Here is a 16,567-nt window from a genome sequence, read left to right on the forward strand (position 1 = left end):
ATTCTGTTCAAACTCCTTAATCAAGTCAGGTCCAAACAACTGGCGGTCTCCAACTTCGTCCCATGACAATGGTGTCCTGCACCTCCTTCCGTACAAAGCTTCGAAAGGGGCCATCTTTAAACTGGTTTGGTAACTGTTGTTGTAAGAGAACTCTGCATATGGCAAATTATCGTCCCAACTAGATCCATAATCTAGCGCACAAGCTCTCATCATATCCTCCAAAATCTGATTGACTCTCTCGGTCTGTCCATCTATCTGTGGATGAAAAGTTGTACTGAATTCTAGCCTGGTACCCAAAGTTTCGTGCAACTGCTTCCAGAACTTTGAGGTAAACTGGGTTCCTCTATCTGATACGATACTCCTTGGAACTCCCAGACATACGATCCTGGTCATGTATATCTTTGCCAACTTAGCACTGGTGTAAGTGGTCTTTACTGGGATGAAATGAGCTACTTTCGTCAATCGATCGACTACAACCCAAATCGAGTCATAGCCTGAACGAGTCCTGGGCAATCCCGTGATAAAATCCATGCCTAACTTATCCCACTTCCATTCGGGTATCGGCAATGGTTGTAACAATCCTGCTAGCTTCTGATGCTCTGCCTTTACCCTCTGGCATACATCACAAACTGCTACATACTCTGCAATATCCTTCTTCATTCCGGTCCACCAGAAAATATCCTTCAAATCCAAATACATCTTGGTGTTTCCTGGGTGAATCGAATATGGTGAGTCATGTGCCTCTTGCAATATCAACTTCCTGATCTCTGGGTCATTGGGCACGTAAACACGGTCTTCAAACCATAGGGTGTCGTGCTCATCCTCACGAAATCCTTTAGCTTTTCTTTTGCTCAGTTTCTCCTTTATAGCGGCAATCTCTTTGTCAGCTTTCTGAGCTTCTCTAATTCTATCCATCCAAGTTGACTGAATCTCCAATGCTGCTACATAGCCTCTCGGAACTATTTCCAAACATAGTTCACGAAGATTTTCTGCTAACTCCCTTGGTATTCTCCCGTCATTAACGTATTGACATGGCTCTTACGGCTTAATGCGTCAGCTACTACATTAGCCTTTCCGGGATGATAATGCAATTTCATATCATAATCCTTGATAAGCTCCAACCATCTCCTTTGTCTGAGATTTAACTCCTTCTGGGTGAAAATGTACTTCAAACTCTTATGATCCGTGTACACCTCACAATGATTTCCAATGAGAAAATGTCTCCATGTTTTCAATGCATGCACTACGGCTGCTAACTCCAAATCATGCGTAGCATAATTCAACTCATGAGGCTTCAGTTGTCTTGAGGCATATGAAACAACTCTCCCTTCCTGCATAAGCACTGCTCCAAGTCCTCGACGTGAAGCGTCGCAATACACCTCATAATCCTTGGTCTGGTCTGGCAAAATCAACACTGGTGAGGTAACCAAACGTTTCTTCAACTCCTGGAAACTAGCCTCACATTCCTCTGTCCATATGAACTTGGTATCTTTCTTCAACAACTCAGTCATAGGCTTCGCAATCTTTGAGAAATTCTCAATAAATCTCCGGTAGTATCCTGCGAGTCCAAGAAAACTCCGGATCTCTCCAACTGTTGTTGGGGCTTCCCACTTGGTCACGGTTTCAACTTTAGCGGGATCTACTGCTATACCTTCTCCAGATATAACGTGTCCGAGGAATCCTACTTCCTTCAACCAAAACTCACATTTGCTGAACTTGGCATATAATTGATGTTCTCTGAGCTTTCCAAGTACCAAACGCAAATGCTCCTTATGCTCCTCTTCATTCTTCGAATAAACCAGGATATCATCAATGAACACTACGACGAACTTATCCAAAAACTCCATAAACACTTTGTTCATCATGTTCATAAAATAGGCAGGTGCGTTAGTCAGACCAAATGACATAACGGTATACTCGTACAGCCCATACCTGGTGGTAAAAGCTGTCTTCGGAATATCCTGTTCTCGAATCTTCAACTGGTGGTATCCTGATCGCAGATCGATCTTGGAAAATACCTTAGCTCCTTGCAATCGATCAAACAGATCATTGATCATTGGTAGTGGGTACTTGTTCTTGATCGTTACTTCATTCAATCCTCGATAATCAACAACCATCCTTAACGATCCATCCTTCTTCTCCACTAGAAGTACTGGCGATCCCCAAGGCGAAGAACTTGGGCGAATATATCCTTTATCCAGTAACTCCTTAATCTGCTTCTTAATTTCCACCAAATCCTTTGCTGGCATCCTATATGGTCTCTTTGATATTGGCCCTGTGCCTGGCAATAGCTCAATCAAAAACTCAATATCTCTATCCGGTGGCATGCCTGGCAACTCCTCTGGAAATACATCAGGGAAATCCCTTACCACTGGTACTTCCTCCTGCACAACTCCTGTTAAACAATTTACTTGAGTCCTCTTTGGCACATGCCGGGATACATACTTGATCCTTCTCCCTTCTGGGGTGGTAAGCAAAATTGACTTACTAGCACATTCAATATTCCCTTCATACTTTGATAACCAATCCATGCCTAATATCACATCCAATCCTTGAGATTCCAATACTATTAGGTCTGAGGGAAAAACATAGTTACCAATCCTTAATGGTAACTGATCACACCATAGACTAGCCACATACTCTGCTCCGGGCGAGGTTACTAACATGGGTGACCTAAGGGCTTGGGTTGATAGGTTATACTTATCCACAAATCCCCTTGAGATGTATGAATGCGATGCGCCAGTATCAAAAAGAACGAGTGCAGTAAATGACTTAACCAAAAACTTACCTATTACTGCATCGGGCTGAGCTTCAACCTCCTCCATGCTAACGTGGTTCACTTGTCCCCTATTGAAAGGGTTCGGCTTCTTCCCAGAACTTCCATTGCTATTTCCATTTTGCAATTCAGGACATTCATTGGCATAATGTCCTGTCTTCGAACACTTAAAACAAGTGACTTGGCTCAAGTCCTTCTTGGCTGGGGTTGAGGGTTGGTGCGGTTCTGGCCGTTGCTTCCTCCGTTGCCATTACCATTCTTGGTGCCATTGTGATTGTGCGAGCTACCTCCTCCATGGGTATGCTGAAAATGTCCTCCCGGTCTAGGGGTAAAACGTGGCTTCTGCTGAGCTCCTGAATTGTACTTCCCTTGTCCATACTTCCTCTTGCGATTCTCAATTTGCTGCTGCTTCCCTTCAATCATAAGAGCACGATCTACCAACTCCTGGTAGTTGTTGAAGGTTGCTACCATCAACTGCATGCTCAACTCATCATTCAGTCCTTCCAGAAACTTCTCCTGCTTAGCTGCATCCGTAGCGACGTCATCTGGGGCATAACGTGCTAGCTTACTAAATTCCTCCACATACTGGCCAACTGTCCGTCCTCCTTGGCGCAAGTTGCGAAACTCACGCTTCTTCATGGCCATAGCTCCTGCTGAAACATGGGCAGTACGAAAAGCCTGCTGAAACTGGTCCCATGTGACAGTGTCTACAGGGAAAGTGGCTGTGAAATTCTCCCACCATGATGCTGCGGGTCCTTCTAACTGATGTGCGGCAAACTTCACCTTCTCCGCATTTGTGCATCCTGCTGTGGTCAACTCCCTAGCTGTCTTGCGGAGCCAATCATCTGCTACTATCGGCTCGGTGCTACTGGAAAACACCGGCGGATTCAGCCTAAGAAAACGGGCTAAGTGGTCAACAGGTGGTGGTGGTGGTGGTGGGTTGTTGTTGTTGTTCCCCTGATTCTGATTCTGGACTAGCAACTGCATCAATGTGTTCTGCTGCTGGATCAACTGGGTGAGCTCCGGTGGAAAGGCAAATCCGGGGTCACGTCTCGGAGGCATCTGAGGGTTTAGAAAAGATGAGATATAAGAATAGAGGGGGTCTAAAGAGAAAACACTACCCATATGCACATGAGGCAAAACAAACAATTCACTTCAATCAATCAAACAAGGGCATACAATCGATCTATCTATCGCAAAAGTGCTCGGACTACTATATTTACATGGTGGACTACTACTACTGATGAGGTGGTCTACTAGAAATATTCTACGGTCGTTGACTCCATAATATCTGCTCCAGCTTCATCAACATAGTCATCATCGCTACTATCTGCTTCCGAGTCGGTGCCGTCGATGATGATGTAGTCTTCCGGGCTAATCTCCTTGGGTTCTTCGTCTTCATCTACTGGCGTAGGGCCTCCCATAAATATTCCAATCTTCTTGATCAGGTCGTCATTCTTCTCCACCAATACTTCAATTTCCTCTTCATAATCTTCACGTGTAGCCTTGAGTTCTTCCTCCAGTTCCTTGATTCTAGTCTTTGCCTTCTTCAGGTCTATCATGTCGGCGCACATCTGGTTCTCCTGTCGTCGAATGTGCTGGTTTAGCTCCTGGATAAAAGCTGCAATTGATCTATCCTTCCTGGTGCTGATCATCTCCCAGTGTTCATCTCGGTGCCCACAAATCTGGTAGATAGTATCCTTGAGATCCTTGCGGTAGACTTCTCCAATGCGTCCCATGGCGATGTGAGCTGCCATGCTCTTTCCTAGACTCCAAGTTGGTGCATCAAAAGAAAACTCTATGGGCTCAGTGACTGGCATGACCGTCCTTCCTGGAACTTGAACTTGAATCATCCAGCGCTCTTCTTCAGGTAAAGTGGCGTTGTAGGTTCCCGTGAAGCTTGGTACTCCTATGTTCAGGTATCTAGTGACTTCCTTCAAGTGGTGTCCAAAGGGTGTATCTTCATCCGGTTGTGTGAACTTGTTCCTTGCATCCGCCATCCTAAAGAGTAGAAAAGATGAGAGGTCAGAAGAGAAGAGAGTGAATAGTGTTCTAGGTCTTTAGCTTAGTGGTCGTGTCCTACAGTCAGCGTGTGCTCTGATACCATCTCTATAGCGACCAGACCACAAACAGTCTGATCTCTGTGCTCCGGTGTCATCCCTGGATCAGTAATGCTGACACCACACAGTACTCGGAGGATTTATAACAGAGTAGCAATCACACACTTATTACATCGAGTGTCTCAAAGAGAACTTATTACAATAAGTATGGCTTAAGGCCATCTAATAACGATAACAGCGGAAGGCTTGGAAGATAAGTGAGTCCATCAACTCCAACGGCATCACTGAGTATAGAACCACGACCTAAAACTCCTTAATCATCGTCTGAAAAGTCTGCAACATTAACGTTGCAGCCCGAAACGGGTCAGCACATGGAATATGCTGGCAAGGTAACACATAGAGAGTAATGGAATGAAACAGCTATACTATATGCATATTTGGCTGGTGGAAAGCTCTATGGTTACAGTTTTGCGTAAAGCCAATTTTTCCCTACTTCAAAGGAATAAAATTTAATTACTATCATGGTGGTTGTTAAACATTGAGAATGGTTGACAGCATTCTCAATCCCAATTAAGCATCATCATTAAACATAACCCAACAAAATTAATTTAGAGTAACATGTTGAGATTCACATGAAAATCCAAGTACTAGATACTCAAGATGTCCATAACCGGGGACACGGCTAACCATGATTAGTTTATTACACTCTGCAGAGGTTTGCGCACTTTTCCCCACAAGACTCGATCGCCTCCGTTTGGTTTCTCGCACTACATGGTGTTTGAGAAGACGGATGACCGAGACATAGTCTTTCAGAAGCGCTAGCACCTTACGATCGGGTAGACCGTACCACCTACATCCCCTACATCTGCTAGTCTACCACTGTAAGAGTTCGCACGACTTAGTCAACTATGCTAGAGCCCATAATAGCTTGTGGCTGCACACGGAAGTTTCTAGTATGAATAGTCTCATGATCCCTTTGAGCCTGGGTGGCGGTCCAAAAGAAAACAGGCAAGTCCTGGAATACCCAGGTGCCTCAATCCACCCAGATGTGTGTTTAAGTTGCCACCTTAGATAAACCATTAATTAACAATCTCACATCTGTCATGGATTTCACTCACCCAATCCACGTCTACTAGCATAGCATGGCATAATAAGCAAACGTAGAAGTAACTCCCAAAGGTTTGATAATAAACAGGTAATAGGTACTACCTCATCTACTTCCCATCCCACAATTTAATTAGATCCTAATCATGCAATGTGTGAGGATTGATCTAATGCAATAAAACTGGGTAGTAGAAAAGGTATGATCAAAGTGTTACTTGCCTTGCTGATGATCCGGGAAACCTAATGATTCGAAGTAACATGCGGCGCACTCCGGGTATTCTATCCAAACAAAAACAAGCATACATAAGTACTCATATAATGCACAGGTAAAAACTCAAATAAGAGATCTAACTAGAAGGTTCAACTTAAGAACTCCGGTTGGCAAAAAGAATCAAATCGAACGAAGCAACGAAAATCAAACGGCGAAAGAAAACAACTTCCTTCTAAGTAATCTGGATCTAGGGCAAATTTTACAGTAGCAAAATCTTGTTTAAGTTGGTTAAACGGATAGAGGGTTTCGAGACGAACTCCTAGGCGCTTGAATCGCCTGATTCCGATAAACGAGCGAAAAGTTAAACTAAAACGAAAATCGGATCAGGAATCGCGATCAGAAAAATCGCGGATTTAATCGAGAAAAGAAAAACGACGAACGCCAAATTTTTTTTTCTCTCTTTTTTCCAGCACGGAAACGAGGCGTGACGACCTCGGGCGGCGAATCGTCGGCTGGGGCAGCGGCTCCGGCGGCGTGCGTGGATCGAGGCGGGGCTGATGGGCTGGGGCGGCTCGGGGCGGCGCTATTTAAAGGCTGCCCTCGGGCGGTGTCCCGCTCGGGTACGGCCCGAAGTCGGTTCGTTTTTTTTATTATTATTCCGCTCGGAAGAAAAATAAAAAGAAATACTATATGGACTCCAAAAATTCTGAAATAAATTTTCACGGGCTTCTAAAATCAAGTCGCACAAGGTGAACATTTATTTGGGCCCTAAATGCAATTTTGAGAAAAGCATTTTTTTTCCTAAATTCGAATAAAAGACCGAAAAACTCCGAAATAAAATCTTATTTGATTTTTTTATTAAATCCTCAATATTTCTTTATTTTGGGAAAGTCATTTTATTCCCTCTCTCATATTTTTGTAGTAGAAATAATTGATGATAAAATAAATAAAATCAAATGATCCTATTCTCAAAATTTGAGAGAACTCAAATATGAAAATAACGAAATCCCCAACTCTCTCCGTGGGTCATTGAGTTGCGTAGAATTTCTAGGATCAACCAAAATGCAAAAATAAAATATGATATGCATGATGATCTAATGTATAACATTCCAAATTGAAAATTTGGGATGTTACACTTTATCACTCTCACTTAGCCGTAGAAGTCTACAATTTTAAATTTTGGCGAAGCCCCTAGTACGCGGAAGGATGAATTTGGGGTGCTATACACGCCTAAGCCGGGCAAGGCCAACTCCTCGCCCGAAGCGGAAAAAGTCTTTAAGGACTTGAGACCTCTCGAACAGCGACCAGTCTCTCGCCTTATCATGACAGTCAGTTTTTGGCTTTCTCTACTGAGGTGCTCATCCGGAAGAACCGGGACACAATCGCAGTAGTTCTCCCACCGCTACCTTAGCCGATATAGCGGAACGTAAGGTACCAATGCATGGGAGCTGGGCAAACCCAACTATTGACCCAAGACATGATTAGGAGCTGATGCATATAATGCTATAAGTTCGGGGTGCCGCACTGTCAAAAGTGTTCGGACTTCTTGCGCCGTATTATGGGGTAAGCGAAAGCCCCTGGCGTATTGACCGTACCCGAATGTACGGGTGCGGATTGTCGTAAATGAACATATAAAAAAAGAAAGGGTAAATAATGCAATAATAGACTAATGCTATGCATTGTTATTTAGATAATACGTCGAAGCGTACTGGTACAAGTAGTGCAATAAGCAGAAAGTAGGACTATTCGAAATGTCCTATCCAAGGGCAAGCTACGTATGGATAGTAGAAAGCGGGTATATCAATTATTATTAGAGACCACCTGGGGGTTCCCGTGTACATCTTAGCTTCTTGCCGCCTTGGTTGTTCATTCCCATAATGTGTCCGGCAATCGTACTGTCGGAAAGGGCTTCCAGAGAGTTAGGCCCTGAAAGAGAAAATAAATGATAAAGGTATACAGCCCCTAGGGTGGTTAAGCCGCATTGTGGGACGTGCCCTGATCGTGCCCCCGCCTATGTCCATGGTATTTTCAGTGCGTAATTATGTACGCGCGGCACAGATTTCGTCGCTTTACTGGGACTGGGACGGGGGCCGAATTGCTAGGCGAGCTCTGAACGTGCCAGGCGATCCTGTTGCAGTTTACTCCGGACTCGCTTGAAGGTGTCCGGGGGCTGTATCGCCGAATTAGTGGTTTGCCTTAAAAGGCTGCTTTGTGCTTCTGCTGCGAGGGCTGCAGTGTGCTCTTCCAGGCGGAGCAAGCGTTCTGTGTTTCCTTTTACTGTTATGACCCCCCTAGGTCCTGGCATCTTGAGCTTGAGGTATGCGTAATGCGGTACTGCATTGAATTTTGCAAATGATGTTCGTCCGAGCAGTGCGTGATAGCCACTGCGAAACAGGACGATGTCAAAGATTAACTCCTCGATTCGGAAGTTGTTCGGTGATCCGAAGACCACTTCCAATGTGATTGAGCCCATGCAATGGGCCTCTACACCTGGGATGACGCCTTTAAAGGTGGTTTTGGTGGGTTTGATCCTCGAGGGATCGATACCCATTTTTCGCATTGTATCCTGATAGAGCAGGTTCAGGCTGCTATGGACCTCCATAAGGACTCGAGTGAGGTGAAATCCGTCTATGATGGGGTCTAAGACCAGTGCGGCGGATCCACCATGACGGATACTAGTGGGATGGTCCCTACGATCAAAGGTGATCGGACAAGCGAACCATGGGTTGAACTTTGGGGCGACGGGCTCCATCGCATAGACGTCCCTTAGTGCACGCTTCCGCTCCCTCTTGGGAATGTGGGTTGCGTATATCATGTTCACCGTCTTCACTTGTGGGGGGAACCCCTTCTGTCCTCCCGTGTTCGGCAGCCGGGGCTCCTCGTCATCGTCACTATGCAGCCCCTTGTCCTTGCTTTCGACGTTTAACTTGCCAGCCTGGTTGAACACCCAGCATTCTCTGTTTGTGTGATTGGCTGGCTTGTCGGGGGTGCCGTGGATTTGACACGAGCGATCTAGTATGCGATCCAAACTGGACGGAGCCGGAGTACTTCTTTTAAATGGCTTTTTCCGCTGATCGGATCTAGAGCCTCTGAATCCGGCATTGACCGCCGTGTCATCGGTGTTATCGCCGTTGTTGCGGTGCTTTGGTCTGTTACGACATGGTCTGCCGTTGGCATCTTTGGTATCCGAAGTGCCTGGATTACTTGATGTGTTGTTGCTGCGAGCCAGCCAGCTATCCTCGCTCACGCAAAAGCGGGTCATGAGTGTCGTGAGGGCTGCCATAGACTTCGGCTTCTCCTGGCCAAGGTGGCAGGCAAGCCACTCGTCACGGATGTTATGCTTGAATGCCACTAGGGCGCCTGCATCTGTACAGTCAACAATTTGGTTTTTCTTAGTCAAGAACCGTGTCCAGAATTGCCTGGTGGATTCCCCTGGCTGCTGAGTTATATGGCTCAAGTCATCAGCATCCGGTGGTCGCACATAAGTGCCCTGGAAGTTGTCAAGGATTGTGTCTTCCAAATCCTCCCAATTGCCGACGGAGTCTGCTGGCAAGCTATTCAGCAAATGCCGAGCTGGTCCTTTGAGTTTTAGTGGGAGGTACTTGATGGCATGTAGATCCTCACCGCGAGCCATGTGGATGTGAAGAAGGAAATCCTCGATCCATACAACGGGATCTATTGTACCATCATACGACTCGATATTAACGGGTTTAAAACCCTCCGGGAATTCGTGATCCATAACTTCATCAGTGAAGCATAGGGGGTGTGCGGCGCCTCTGTGCCGGGCTATGTCACGACGCAGTTCATATGAGTCTTGTCTGCTGTATTCGGCCCGGCTGGATTTACCTTTGGTGTATCCAGTGCGACGATCATTGTCCCGTGTTGGCGCGCATGCCCGTGACCCGTATATTGACCTTGCATGTTTTGCCCTGCTATTCAATATGTCTCGCAGGTCCCGTGTGTTGCCCCGGGCCTTGGTATTTTTGATTGAGTGGCGGTGGGGTGCAGGCTGAACTTCAGGCTGAAACGCCTCTCTGGCTCGGCCACGCGGTGGCCGGTCAGCCGCATCGTACAATGGTGAATGAGGTCTCAATGCTTCCTCCTCGAGGTGAGGTAGCAACCTGCGTTTTGGGTAACTCTTGGAGGGGTGCTCGAGTTTGTATTCCTCCGCTGCAAGGACTTCGGTCCATCTGTCTGCTAGCAAGTCTTGATCAGCTTGAAGCTGTTGTTGCTTTTTCTTGAGGCTATTTGTTGTGGCCATAAGCCGGCACTTGAAGCGCTCCTGCTCGACAGGATCCTCAGGTACGATAAATTCTTCGTCGCCGAGGCTCACCCCGTCTTCGGAGAGGGGCATGTAATTGTCCTCTTCTGGTTCTCCATCTGCTGCCTGCTCTGGAGGGCTGGCTTGTTCATCTTCCCGCTCTACATCGTGCTGGAGGGGATTGTGGTTGTCTTCGGCACTATCTGGAGTGTTATTATCTCCTGTGCCGGTATCACTACTTTTGCTGTGGCAGGACTTAGAGCGGCGCCGCTAACGTCGGCGCTTGGGTTGCTTCTTGGAGGGGTTATCTTCCATTGTCTCATCGCCATTGCCTTCTTTGGGGGTGTCCACCATGTATATATCATATGATGAGGTGGCGGTCCAGCGCCCCGTGGGCGGTGGTTCCTGTTCGTCTCCTGCATCATCGTCCATACCGTCGATGTCTTCGGAGTCGAAGTCGAGCATGTCGGTTAAATCGTCGACAGTGGCTACTAAGTGGGTGGTGGGTGGCTAGCAAATTTCTTCGTCGTCCACATCCCATTCTAGCCGGACATAGTTCGGCCAAGGTTCTCCTAACAAGGAGAGAGACCTCAATGAATTTAGCACATCGTCGAAAGGTGAGTGCTGAAAGATATCTGCGGAGGTGAACTCCATCGTCGAAAGGTGGATGCAGGCGGCTCGGAGTCCATGGCCGGAGACGAATCCAGTGGTTCGGCGACACGGCTCTCGTAAGGGGGGAAGTCAATATCCGGCTCCATCGCCACTGAGAGTGCGGCCTCCATGGCGAGGTCTATCCCTCCGTCCTTGGATGGCGTGATTTGCTCCGGATTGAAAGTCAAAGTAGTTGCAGATGCGATCTCCCGAACACTGTCCGACGTCAGAGTTACGTCGTGCTCATCGTGACTGTGCGGCGCACCTGACACAGGCTCGACTTCGTAGAAGATCAAGTCTCCGTGGATGTCGGCAGTGTAGTTCAAGTTTCCGAATCTGACCTGATAGCCAGGGGCGTAGCTCTCAATCTGCTCTAGATGGCCAAGCGAATTGGCCCGCAGTGCGGAGCCGCCGAATACAAAAATCTTTCCGGGGAGGAAAACCTCACCCTGGACCGCATCGCTACCGATGATCGAAAGAGCGACCAAGCCTTACGGTGACGACACAGTGGAACTCTTAATGAAAGCACCAATGTCGGTGTAAAAACCGGTGAATCTCGGGTAAGGGGGTCCCGAACTGTGCGTCTAAGGCGGATGGTAACAGGAGGCAAGGGACACGATGTTTACCCAGGTTCGGGCCCTCTTGATGGAGGTAATACCCTACGTCCTGCTTGATTGTTCTTGATGATATGAGTATTACAAGAGTTGATCTACCACAAGATCATAGAGGCTAAACCCTAGAAGCTAGCCTATGGTATGATTGTATGTTGTCTTACGGGCTAAACCCTCCGGTTTATATAGACATCGGAGGGGGCTAGGGTTGCACAGAGTCAGTTACAAGGGAGGAGATCTACATATCCGTATTGCCTAGCTTGCCTTCCATGCCAAGGAGAGTCCCATCCGGACACGGGACGAAGTCTTCAATCTTGTATCCTCATAGTCCAACAGTCCGGCCAAAGGATATAGTCCGGCTGTCCTGAGACCCCCTAATCCAGGACTCCCTCAGTTATCCTTTCTGATCGATCTATTCAAGAGTCCATAGTAAAATAACACGAAGCTATTCTTTCCGTTCAATCTATCCTAGAGTTCGTACTAGAATAACACCTTAAGACACAAATCAACCAAAACCCTAAAGTCACCTAGATACTCCAGTGTCACCTCAACTACCCGTGGGTATGATTATACGATATGTTTCACACAATCTCAGATTCATGTATTCAACCAACACAAAGAACCTCAAAGAGTGCCCCAAAGTTTCTACCAGAGAGTCAAGACGAAAACGTGTGCCAACCCCTATGCATAAGTTCACGAGTTCACGGAACTCGCAAGTTGATCACCAAAACATACATCAAGTGGATCACATGATATCCCATTGTCACCATAGATAAGCATGTGCAAGACATACATCAAGTGTTCTCAAATCCTTAAAGACTCAATCCGGTAAGATAACTTCAAAGGGAAAACTCAATCCATTACAAGAGAGTAGAGGGGGAGAAACATCATAAGATCCAACTATAATAGCAAAGCTCGCGATACATCAAGATCGTACCACCTCAAGAACACGAGAGAGAGAGAGATCAAACACATAGCTAGTGGTACATACCCTCAGCCCCGAGGGAGAACTACTCCCTCCTCGTCATGGAGAGCGCCGGGATGATGAAGATGGCCACCGGAGAGGGATTCCCCCCTCTGGCAGGGTGCCGGAACGGGTCTAGATTGGTTTTCGGTGGCAATGGAGGCTTCTGGCGGCGAAACTCCTGATTTATTCTGTTCCTCGACCTTTTTAGGGTATATGGACATATATAGGCGAAAGAAGTCGGTCAGGGGAGCCACGAGGGGCCCACGAGGGTGGGGGCGCGCCCAGGGGGGCAAGCGCTCCTCCCTGCCTCGTGGCCACCTCGAAGCTTCCCTAACGTCTACTCCGAGTCTCCTGGATTGCTTCCGTTCCAAAAATAACTTTCCCGAAGGTTTCATTCCGTTTGGACTCTGTTTGATATTCCTTTTCTTCGAAACATTTAAATAGGCAAGAAAACAACAATTTGGGCTGGGCCTCTGGTTAATAGGTTAGTCCCAAAAATAATATAAAAGTGTATAATAAAGCCCATAAACATCCAAAACAGATAATATAATAGCATGGAACAATCAAAAATCATAGATACGTTGGAGACGTGTCAAACATATGTACCTTGGAAGTTGTCAATGAAAGCTTCTTCCAAGTCCTCCCAGCTGCCAATGGAATTTTAGGGCAGGTTGTTCAGCCAGTGCAGGGTTGGCCCTTTGAGTTTTAGGGGGAGGTATTTAATGGCATGAAGATCATCGCCACGGGCCATATGAATATGGAGAATGAAGTCTCCAATCCATACGTCGGGGTCTGTGGTTCCATCATATGATTCGATATTCACGGGTTTGAACGATTCTGGGAATTCATGTTCCATGACTTCTTCAGTGAAGTAGAGAGGGTGTGCGGTGCCTCTATATCGGGCCAGTTCGTGACGTAGTTCGGATGGAGTCCGTCTATCATTGAGCAGATCTTGATCAACTTGAAGTTGTTGCTGCTTATTTTTCAGGCTCCTTGCAGTGGCTATCAGCCGGCACTTAAAGCGCTCCTGCTCGAGGGGCTCCTCGGGCACGATGAAATCCTCGGTGTCGAGGCTTGCCTCATCCTCGGAGAGTGGAAGGTAATTACTATCCTCCGAGTCTACGTGTACGGCCTGTTCGTCAGGGCTGACTCGCCCATCTTCCCGTTCGTCCTGTTCGAAAGTTGGCTAAACGGGGTCTTCATTGTCTTCGTCACTGTCCAGAGTGTTATCTTATCCCGTGCTGGTGTTGCTGTCTTTGCTGCGGCATGACTTAGAGCGGCGCCGCTGACGCCGGCGCTTTGGTTGTATCTCGGGAGGTTTATCCTCAACCGGATCTTCCTTGTCATCGACACTATCCTCTTTTGGTGCATCCACCATGTATACGTCATACGAGGAAGTGGTCGTCCAGCGTCCGGTGAACGGCGGGTTTTGGGCCTCTTCTTCTCCGGCATCATCGTCCATACCATCGATGCCATCGGAGCCGTAATTGAGCATGTCAGTTAGGTCTTCAACAGTGGCTATTAAGTGGGCGGGGGGTGCGAAGCGAAATTCTCCGTCATCGGCCCCCAGTTCAAACCGGATATAATTCGGTTGTGAGTCCCCCACTAGGGAGAGTGTTTTTAATGAGTTAATGAGTTTAGCACGCCGCCTAAAGGTGAGTGTCGGAAGATGTCCGCAGAGCTGAATTCAATGATCGACGACCGATCAAGCTCGTCATGTGCGGATGCACGGGCTTTAAAACCTGTAGCCGGAAACGTGTCCGAGGTTCTAGCATCACAGATCTCACTTGGGGTTGGGGCTGTGTGCGGCTCCAACGCCGCTAAGTCAGTGTCCTCCGTGATGGGGTTGAGCCTCCCGTCCTCGGATGGCGTGACCTTCTTCGGATCTAGAGCTGGAGCAGTTGTAGGTTCTATCTCCTGGGTGTAGTTCGATGATAGATTTACGCCATGTTCATCATGGTGACAGGGAGCGGCTACTGCCGCGGTCTCGAATCCGTCGAAGATCAAGTCTCCGCGGATGTCTGCGACGTAGTTCAAGCTTCCAAATCTGACCTGATGGCCAAGGGCGTAGCTATCGATCTGCTCTAGATGGCCAAGCGAATTGACCCGCGGTGTGAAGCTGCCGAACACGAAAATCTGTCCGGGGAGGAAGGTTTCTCCCTGGACAATGTTGTTGTGGATAATTGACGGGGCCATCGATCCTCTTGGCGACGGCATAGCGGAACTCTCAGTGAAAGCACCAATGTCGGTGTCAAAACCGGCGGGTCTTGGGTAGGGGGTCCCGAACTGTGCATCTGAGGTTGATGGTAATAGGATACGGGGAACACAATGTTTACCCAGGTTCGGGCCCTCTCGATGGAGGTAAAACCCTATGTCCTGCTAGATTAATATTGATGAGTATGGGGGTTACAAGAGTTGATCTACCACGAGATCGTAATGGCTAAAACCCTAGAAATCTAGCCTATCTTCCTTCCTCCTCTCTAAGGATCTAGCCCTCTGGTTTATATAGACACTGGAGGGATCTAGGGTTACATAAAGTCGGTTACAGTGAAAGGAATCTTCATATTTTGTCGCCAAGCTTGCCTTCCACGCCAAGTAGAGTCCCATCCGGACACGGGTAGAGTCTTTGGTCTTTGTATCTTCACAGCCCATTAGTCCGGCCCATGACTAACAGGCTGGACGCCCGGGGACCCCTTAGTCCAGGACTCCCTCATGGGCTACCGGGTACATATCGGGTCACCAGAAGGGGTTCCGGGCAACCCCGGCAAGCTATATGGGCCTAATAGGCCAAGAGGGGAAACACACCGGCCACAAAGGGGCTGGTGCGCCCCCCCCCCCATATGGGCTAGCAAAAATGGAGAAGGAAAGGGGAATAAGGAAAGGAAAAAGGGAATAGGATTCCCCTTCCCCCTCTTCCCTTCCTACTCCGAATAGGAATAGGAAAGGAGGGAGGCTGAATTGGGAGGACCCCAAGTAGGATTCCTCCTACTTGGGGCGCCCCCTTGGCTGCCTCTCCTCCCATCCAACCTATATATATGAGGGGGCACCGCTAGAACACACAACAAACATTGTTAGCCGTGTGCGGCGCCCCCCTCCACAGTTTACGCCTCCGATCATATTCACGTAGTGCTTAGGTGAAGCCCTGCGCGGATTAGTTCACCATCACCGTCACCATGCCATCATGCTGACGGAACTCTCCCTTGACACTTTGATGGATCAAGAGTTCGAGGGACGTTATCGAGTTGAACGTGTGCAGAACTCGAAGGTGCCATACGTTCGGTACTTGATCGGTTAGAACGAGAAGAAGTTTGACTACATCAACCGCGTTGTCAAATGCTTCCGCTTTCGGTCTACGAGGGTACATGGACACAATCTCCCCCTCTCGTTGCTATGCATCTCCTAGATAGATCTTGTGTGAGAATAGGAATTTTTTTGAAATTGCATGCTATGTTCCCCAACAATGGCATCCGAGCCAGGTTTATGCATAGATGATATGCACGAGTAGAACTCAAAGAGTTGTGGGTGATCATAGTCATACTGCTTACCACCAACATCTTATTTTGATTTGGCGGTATTGTTGGATGAAGCGGCCCGGACCAACCTTACATGACCACGTTCATGAGACCGGTTCCACCAACAGACATGCAACTTGTTTTGCATAAAGGTGGCCGGCGGGTGTCTGTTTCTCCAACTATAGTTGAATCGAATTTGACTATGGCCGGTCCTTGTTGAATGTTGAAATAGCAAACTTGACGAAACATCATTGTGGTTTTGATGCGTAGGTAAGAACGGTTCTTACTAGAAGCCCGTAGCAGCCACGTAAAACTTGCAACAACAAAGTAGAGGACGTCTAACTTGTTTTTGCAGGGCATGTTGTGATGTGATATGGTCAAGACATGATCTGATATACGTTGATGTATGAGATG

Source organism: Triticum aestivum, chromosome 5A (assembly GCF_018294505.1).
Source record: "Triticum aestivum cultivar Chinese Spring chromosome 5A, IWGSC CS RefSeq v2.1, whole genome shotgun sequence".
Lineage (NCBI taxonomy): Eukaryota > Viridiplantae > Streptophyta > Magnoliopsida > Poales > Poaceae > Triticum > Triticum aestivum.